The sequence below is a fragment of the Rousettus aegyptiacus genome, unplaced genomic scaffold (genome assembly GCF_014176215.1).
Source record: "Rousettus aegyptiacus isolate mRouAeg1 unplaced genomic scaffold, mRouAeg1.p scaffold_m13_p_1, whole genome shotgun sequence".
NCBI lineage: Eukaryota > Metazoa > Chordata > Mammalia > Chiroptera > Pteropodidae > Rousettus > Rousettus aegyptiacus.
Window position 1 is genome coordinate 73,773,258 of NW_023416284.1, and position 8,687 is coordinate 73,781,944.

The window sequence follows — 8,687 nt, forward strand, 5'->3', positions numbered from 1 at the left end:
GTGACAGTGTGGGTAAGAGCTATACAAATGGGAGCTTACCTTCTATTGTTCGTTACTTGAATGAGAACTTGCTGCTTTACTCTTTCCAGTTTCTCTGACTTACTCCTCCTTTTTGAAAACCCAGCCCCACTGTTATCAACTAGGGCCCTCTGGCTCATAAGCATCCTCTCCTGTGGGGTCTTAGACCCCTGGTATATATCTCCTCAGTGGTACGCACACAGAATCCCACACTGAGATTTCTCCCATATTGGCCTTTACCACATTGGACTGGAATGGCTCGATTCCTGGTTCCCTCCCCTCAGGGTCGTGAACTCCCTCATGGCAGGGCTGTCTCCTGTCCTATCAGAAAGCCTATTACATATTAAGTCCACAATACATATTTGTTAAATGAGCATACACAGGAATAAAAGGAGGAATGGAAGGATGCATAAAACCATTGTAAACTGGAGCATTTATAATGATGGTCTCCTTGTTAGAGCCGAAAACTCACTTATTTAAATGTTTGATGTTGGCTTATGTGGGACTTTGCAATATGGATGTCTGATATAAAGTGAGGTTTTATTTGGGAGGGACATATTACACATGTAAAGTTAAATGCCCTTTATTCTTTGTACAATCAGAGCTTTCAAACCAAGTCATAGTCACATAACTTTCCATCCTATTTTTCCTTGTCTGTTTCCTTCTACCCTCAAGAAATCCCCCTCTTTATCCTTTTATTTTCAAGAAGCAATCATGTAGTAAATCTCATCCTACCGAGTCAAATTTAGGTCATCTTTTATTTGGTCAAAATATAGTCTTACTGGCAAGTGGTATCACTATTATTCAGAAACACACATATTGTTTTACTTACAGCTGTGTAGCATTTTATGTTCTCATATAAATGTTATGCCTGGATTATAGCTGAGGCAAACTGGACTCCATTTATTTGAAAAAATAATGGAAAATCAGGTTCATTCTATCCACCTTCCTGAGAGTTTCCCATTTCTCAAAGGGGCCCTTGAACGGGCTGTGTGGTGCTGCTTTGCAAACAGGCTCTTCTCTTCACTGCTTCTGTGGGATGGCTTTCCTGTTGCTCTGCAGGAAGCCCTAAGCCAGGGGCAAGGGGGTGTGGCCAGAGAATCTGCCCGGGACAGAGAGAAGGAAAGCTGCTTTGTAGAGCTATTTGTAGGAAGAGTGGTGGACAAAACTGTCAGGTTCTTGGGTTGAGATCTTGGAGGGGCGCTAGAAAAATAGTGACACTTTTTTCCTGGGAAGGCATTCTGAACAGATGGAAGAATTCAGTCCTTTTTGTGGATTTGTACGTCATTATCACCATTATCCTATAGTCATAGAGGAACTGCTCTGTTTAGAGGTTCGTAGGCTGTGTGTGTGTGTGTGTGTGTGTGTGTGTGTGTGTGTGTGTGTGATTACTTTGCCTAAGCTCCATATCATTAGCAAATGGTGAAGCCAGAATAGAAGTCTGGCCTTAAAACCCCTAAAATCTGTCTGCTGTACTTCTCAGATCTTCTAAACACACAATTGCCTATTCCACTTCTATATTATGGTATGTTACCTTGTACTTATACGTGTATATACATGTTGCTTTTTTTTTTTTTTTTTTTTTTACATATTGCTATTTTTACGGGGATGTGTGTAGGAACATAGTTCTGGAACTTCTTTTACGTAATTACACAGCCTGGAATGGTGTTCTGGAACCTTGTTTTTAATAGAACTCAGTTGCCTGTATAATGAAACACATGTTACATACAGATGAAATTGAATGTACAAGTCAAATACAAAAATATGCTTGTTCATACACAGTTTCTCCTTTCCTTCTGAAGTAGCAGGAGTCACATTTTTGTCAGATATCTAACTTGAGAGAGTGTGCTTTCTCCGGGTCTGAAGTCAGGACCACTGGGGAACTACCAGGAGGGGAGGAAACAGGCGGACAGCAGATTTAGGATTTGTTGGATTATGATGAAATGGTAGCTTGACTACACCAATCCTCTGAAACGCTTTTGTCTGGGTGTATGAATAACTCTTAAGCAAGGTTCACATTGCAATGTCTACATCGACATACAGGGAAGACCAGGGATGGAAGTTATAATTAGAGGTAGCAGAGCGAGGGGATGAGAGTAGGTGCTGGTTTAGTTGGCTTGCGTTCCAAGCCTGGATCCCTCACTTGTGTGACTTTGGGCAAGTTACTACAACACTCGGGGCCTCAGTTATATACCTGTGTCACAGGGTGGATGCGAGAATTAAATGAAATAAAGATAATGAGTAGCGCCTAGAACAGAGTAAGTATCCAGTGAATGAACATTAATTAAGATTATTATGAAAGCATGATCAGTATGTACCAGGCTATGGTTATTTTTTATTTTTTTTTTGTCAGATACTTATAAGAATGGACTGTTAAAACATTTGTATATTTTGAGGGCATGTCACTACACGTTAAATATTATATATTAAAATTCTTATTTGTTAAGTTTAAATATCAAACCTCCAGTAATTTTTAAAATTGTTATATTTAATAGTATTGTAAAGGAATCCTGGCGGATTCACAGATCATAGATATATGCATTTATATATGTATGTACATACATACATGTACACACATATTTAAATTATGGTAAAAAGCACATAACATAAAGTTTACCATCTTAACCATTTTTAAGTGTACTTAAGTGTTTAGTAGTGCTAACTATATTCACATTGTTGTGTAACAGATCTCTAGAACTTTTTCATCTTGCAATACTGAAACTCTGTACTCATTGAATAACAACCCCCTCGTTCCCCCTCCCCCTAGCTGCTGGCAACCACTACTCTGCTTTCTGATTCTATGAGTATGACTGGTTTGGATGCCTCATATAAATGAAATAATACAATATTTGTTCTTTTCTGATTGGCGTATTTGACTTAATATAATGCCCTCACGGTTTATCCATGTTATAGCATGTGACAGAATTCCCTTCTTTTTTTTTTTTTTTTTTTAAGGCTGGATAATATTCTATTGTATATATATATAACATGTTTTCTTTATCCAATCATCTGTTGACAGACATCGGGGTTGCTTCTACCTCTTGTCTATTGTGAATAATGTTGTTATGAACATGGGTGTGCAAATATCTTTTCAAGATCTTGCTTTCAATTTTTCTAAATATATGTCTAGAAGTAGGATTGCTAGATTATACAGTAATCCTATTTTGAGTTTTCTGAAGAACCTCTATAATGTTTTCCATAGCAGCTGCATTTTATGCATTTTGTATTTCCACCAACAGTGCACAAGGGTTCCAATTTCTCTGCATCCTTGTTAACACTTGTTATTTTCTGTTTTTTTCTTTTTTTTTTGGATAGTAGTCATCATAAGGGGTATGAGGTGACATCATTGTAATTTTGATTTGCATTTCTCTATTGATTAATAACGTTAAACATCTTTTCATATGCTTGTTGAACATTTGTATTTTGTCTTTGGAAAAATATTTAAGTCCTTTGCTTATTTTTAATCAAGTTATGTTTTTGTTATTGAGTTGTAAGAATTTTTTTTATATATATTCTCGTTATTCCCACATTAAACATAAGATTTGCAATTATTCTCTTGTATTTCATTGATTGCCTTTTTCCTCTGTAGACTGTTTCCTTTAATATGCAGAAGTTTTTAAGTTTCATATAGTTCTATTTGTCTTCTGTTGCCTGTGATTTTGGCATCATATCCTAGAAATCATTCAATGTCATGAAGCTTCTCCCTTTGTTTTCTGATAGGAGTTTTATGATTTTAGGTTTAGTGTTCAAGTCTTTAATCCATTTTTAGTTAATTTTTATATATGGTGTAAGGTAAGGATCCTGATTTTTGTGCATGTGAATATCCAGTTTCCCCTAATACCACTTGTTGAGGAAACTATCTTTCTCCATTGTGGGTTTTGACACTCTCGTTGAAGATCATTTAACCATATGTTGAAGTCTGACTCTATTTTATTTCATTGGTCTGTGTGTCTATCTTCATGTCAGTACCATACTATTTTACTGTAGGTTTGTAACATGTTTTGCAATCAGGAAATGCAAGGCCTCCAATTTTGTTCTTCAATTTCAAGGTTGGTTTTGCAACTCAGATTCCCTTGATTCCATAAAAATTTTAGGATTTTTTTTTCTATTTATGCAAAAAATGTCACTGGGAATTTGGTAGGAATTGCATTGAATCTACACATATAGATTTTTAAACAAGAGATTAATTTAATAACACTGACATTTATTGAATGCTTGGTATGTGTATTAGTTTCCTAGGGCTTCCATAACAAAAAAAAAAAACTAGAAACTGAGGGGCTTAAAAATAACAAGAGTTTATTCTTTCATAGGTTTGGAGTCTGGCTGTCTGAAATCAAGGTGCTGGCAGGACTGTGCTCCCTCTGAAACCTGTAGGGGAGAATCCTTCCTTGCCTCTTCTTAGCCTCTGATGGGTTACCAGTAATCCTTGGTGTTCCTCGGCCTGCCGCTGCAGCACTTCCAGCTCTACCTCAGTTATCACATGGTCATTGTCTCCCCGTGTGTTTTTCTCCATGTCTTATAAGAACACCAGTCATATTGAATTAAGGGCTTACCCTTGCTCCGGTATGACCTCATCTTAACTTAACTAATTTCATTGTTGAAAGTATACAGTTCAGCCCCTAACATTATGTGTCAGGCAATTTAGACATCTAGAATTTAGACATCTCATTTGCTCCTAATGACAACCTTATGAGACGAACAATTATTATCCTCATTATATAAATGAGGACATTGAGCTTTTTTAAAAAAAATATTTATTTATTTAGGCAATCCTTGGTTGACCTCACAGATTGCAAGGACCTTGTCAGTTTATAATTTCTTATCTTTTAATTTTTTTATGCCTACAGCACCTGGTCTTTCTAAGTGGTCTCCCATTCAAGTACTAACCAGGCCCAACCCTGCTTAGCTTCCAAGATCAGACATGATCAGGCTTGTTCAGAGTAGCATGGCTATAGACAGCACATTGGGCTTTAGAGGAACTCAGCAACTTGCTTGGGTTTTTCAACCAAGGAGACTTTCCTTCAACTACTTGCCTTTGCAAGTAACCAGGTACTTTGACATTCAGAGGGGACACTTTGCTTCTAGGACACTCTTGCATGTTAGCAATGTTTGTATTATGCTTTGTTTGATCCAAAGATTTTTCAGATGGTCAGGTTACCTGGGCCACAAAGGAAGTTTTCCATAGGCCAGAGTAGACATGTCTTATTAGATTTTTTCCCATTCTTTCTGGACATGAGTGTGATACTGACTTTTCAAGGTGCTTTGGTCTTGGACCCAGCAGTACAGAAAGGTTCAGAATCTAGAACTTAGAAAAAACTCAGAGAAGATTCAAGATGTACATGGATAGTGATTTTCTGGTTGTATATATGCTATACATACACTATACACACAGCAATATATATAAGACCCAAGATGAACACATAGGTCATTGTCCTTCATGGAGGAGAGAAAAAATGGCCAGGAAACTTGTCCACCTCCATTCCTGGCTTTTCCCAACCCTTTTCAACTCTAGCCTTCCAAACACTGATTAAATTGGGAAAATATAGGCAATTCTGTGTTATTTTCCACTTTCACCCTAGAATTGCTTTCAGGAAATAAAAAAGCCAATCAAATCCAAGACTGCATGTCTGTCTCTCCTGAGAAACATTTACATCTCAGCAGAAGTCCAGGACAAAGGAATTGGACTAGATCAATTCTTTTCACTCCCTTTCCTAAAGCAGCACATAAAAAATAAATTAATTAAAAATTGTGTGGAAATCAACAAGGAAAAGAATCTCAAATGGGAGACCTCTAGGCTGGGGCAAGGGTGGGGACCTGGAGCTGTCCTATTTGCTCTTCCTTGCTCCTTGAGGCAGCCTGTGAGGACATTTCTACTGAACCTCTAGGGCCCTGAGGAGCCTAGTTATAAACCATTGGCCCAGATCATCTTTTAAATTCCTTGCATGGAGATCTTGAAGATGTATTAAGAGAAAAAAGTGAGGGACAGAATAGCTTGTGTTGGTTTGGTCCAATTTCTTACCCAGTACTTGGCATGTTTCTAGTACTTATGTGTATGTAAATATTCAGAAAAAGAACTAGAGGAATCCATGATGCCTGTGCCAACAGATCCTTCTAGGAAAGGCAAAAGTATTAGAGGAAATCTAGAGGGCTTCCAAACCTGAATTGTTTGAAAACTTGTTTGTAGTATTTATGTATTTAGATATTATTTGTATAAATAAACTAAATTGAAAATAATAAATTAATAAACCCTCTGAATGCCTATATGTCTATAACAAAAGAATTTTAATTATCACCTCATAGCATGTTGAAAGAATATATTTGTTTGTATCAAACAATTAGTTACTTATTTATACACATCTGCATTCACATGTGATATACCTTTAGTAGTTTTAAGGTATTTGGTTTATTTATATGTATTTCCATGGTGATTCTTTAAAGGATAAACTGATAGAAGATTGAAGGTGACTTTAACAAAGAACTCTTTTGGTTCTTTCTTCTTCTTTCCTTAATCAATAAGAAGCCACATTTTACCACAGGCAGACCCTGACCCAAGGATGTCTGAGGAGACTTTGTAGTGAAAAGCATTCATCTCGTGTTGTGAGAAGGGATTTTACTTTTCACTCACCTCACTGGGCAGGTCCAAGAATGAGGGTTTTCCTTAGTCCAAAAGGAAACTGAGTGGACTATTTTTTTTTGTTAGAAGACAGGTTTATAGCCTGCCATAGCTTTCACCACCTGCTGCCTAACACCAAGTTTCTATTTCAAAGTGTGAAGGGGAAACAATCTCACTGTTGATTCCCACTCCCCCTAAGTCACTTATTCACAATTAAAATCCTCAATGATTCTGATTCGTTGTTATTTCAATGATATCTTGCCTCTGCTGTGCCAAGGCTGACTTTCCAAGTTCTGATCCTCTTTCTCTGTGCTTCATATTAAATTGTCTTCTCTATGTAACTCCTGCTAAACTGTAAAAAGGCGTAGAACTAGTATCTACAAATAGTAGAAATGTGAAGGGGAGCAGAGCCTGCCTTGAATGCCCAGGAAAAGGACTCATTCACCCATTCACATGGGTGTTTATTCAGTTTCTACTATGTGCCAGCGACAGCAATCATTACTAGAGATGAAAAAAATTAGATGTGATTCATAAGCCTAATAGACTCAACTTACTGATATTTCTAAGGAATCGTAGCCCACAAATTTAAAGTAAAAAAGAAATATAAAGTTACTCCTGTCTACTTCTCTTGCTTCAGTTAGTACAACTGAACATGGCTAGTTAGATAGTAGATATATAGATTTTTATGTATTAAAAATTGATATGTCGGTATGTGTATCTTGATGAACTATAAATGATCCTTTTAAAAAATTCTTGTTTCCTTTTTCTAGTGGCATATGAATTTCTTTTCTGTCTTTATCAAATGAATTACTTGACAGGGGAACTTTAATTTATTTGAGTGCATAGAAAACTGCAGGAAAAAAAAAAGAGCGAGAATGTTCTCTCATTTAAAGAGCAGTGGTCCAGCCAGAAAGGCCATTCCTTGGACAATTGGAGAAATGTAAATATAGGCTGCATATTATGTAGTAGCATGTTTGTGTCAACTTTTCTGATGTAATAATTGCACTATAGTCATGTGGCATGGTGTCCTTGCTCTTAGAAGTGCTCGAGTTTTTGTGAGTGAAGTGTCATAAGGTCTGTAAGAAACACTTAAATGGCTCAGCTGAGAATAAATAAAATTTTAAAATAAATGGGAATAATTAAAATTAAACAGCATATATCACACATAAAATTATATAGTATGGATTATATATAAAATTATACGTACACACACATATATAGAAAGAGAGAGAGGGATAAGCAAATATATAACATGGTAACAACTGGTGAGTCTGAATGAGCAACACGTGGGTGTTTTTCATACTACTTTCGGAACTTTTCTGTAGGTGTGAAAGTTTTAAAATTAAAAATCAGAGGTGGGTAGAATAAAAAGCCTTGGTCTCTGGAATGATGAATCTATCCCATAAATGGAACTTTTTCCAAGTCTCTGGCACTGCTTGGACCTTTCGCTATTGGCATACTGTGTTTCACCTCAAGCCAAAAAGAACCTCCCCTCAAAACAAAAAACAACAACAAAGAAAACTGGGAGGATTTCATAGATTCTGGGCCCAGTGCCATTTCTTCATTCTGACATATTCTGCTGGTTCTGTTCATTGAAATGACTGATGCTCAGGTCATAATTTGAACATTGGGGGGTACCGGATAGCTGTGGATTTTTCTCAATTATTATACCTGTCATATCTAAGTGCTGTTGATTCTAGGATGCACTTTAAAAATATATATACTATTATGAAAGAAAAGAGTTTATCAACTATAAGATGCCATCAATTCTAAGATGCATGATGATATCAAGGGTGTGTCAATTTGAAAAAAAGGGCATCTTAGAATTTATGAGGCTTCGTATTATCACCAGGATTACAGGGGGGAGCAAAGCACAGCGCATGTGGAGAGAGCAGACCAATGTGTATTACGGAAAAAAACCCCAGAGAGCCAGAACTCCTGGTGCCCAGGAATACCCATCATTAAAACCTAAAGAAACAGAACATGCTCCTGATAAGAGCTATGATTATGAGTAGCTCATAATTGTTTGGCCACTCCTGTTCCTGCTAGTTTACTG

General features: G+C 36.8%; 1 pseudogene; it reads right to left on the reverse strand.

Annotated features, from left to right (window-relative positions):
- Positions 1-4,856: 4,856 nt before the first annotated feature.
- LOC118604054 lies at positions 4,857-4,975 on the reverse strand (annotated as a pseudogene).
- Between the last annotated feature and the right edge of the window lie 3,712 nt (positions 4,976-8,687).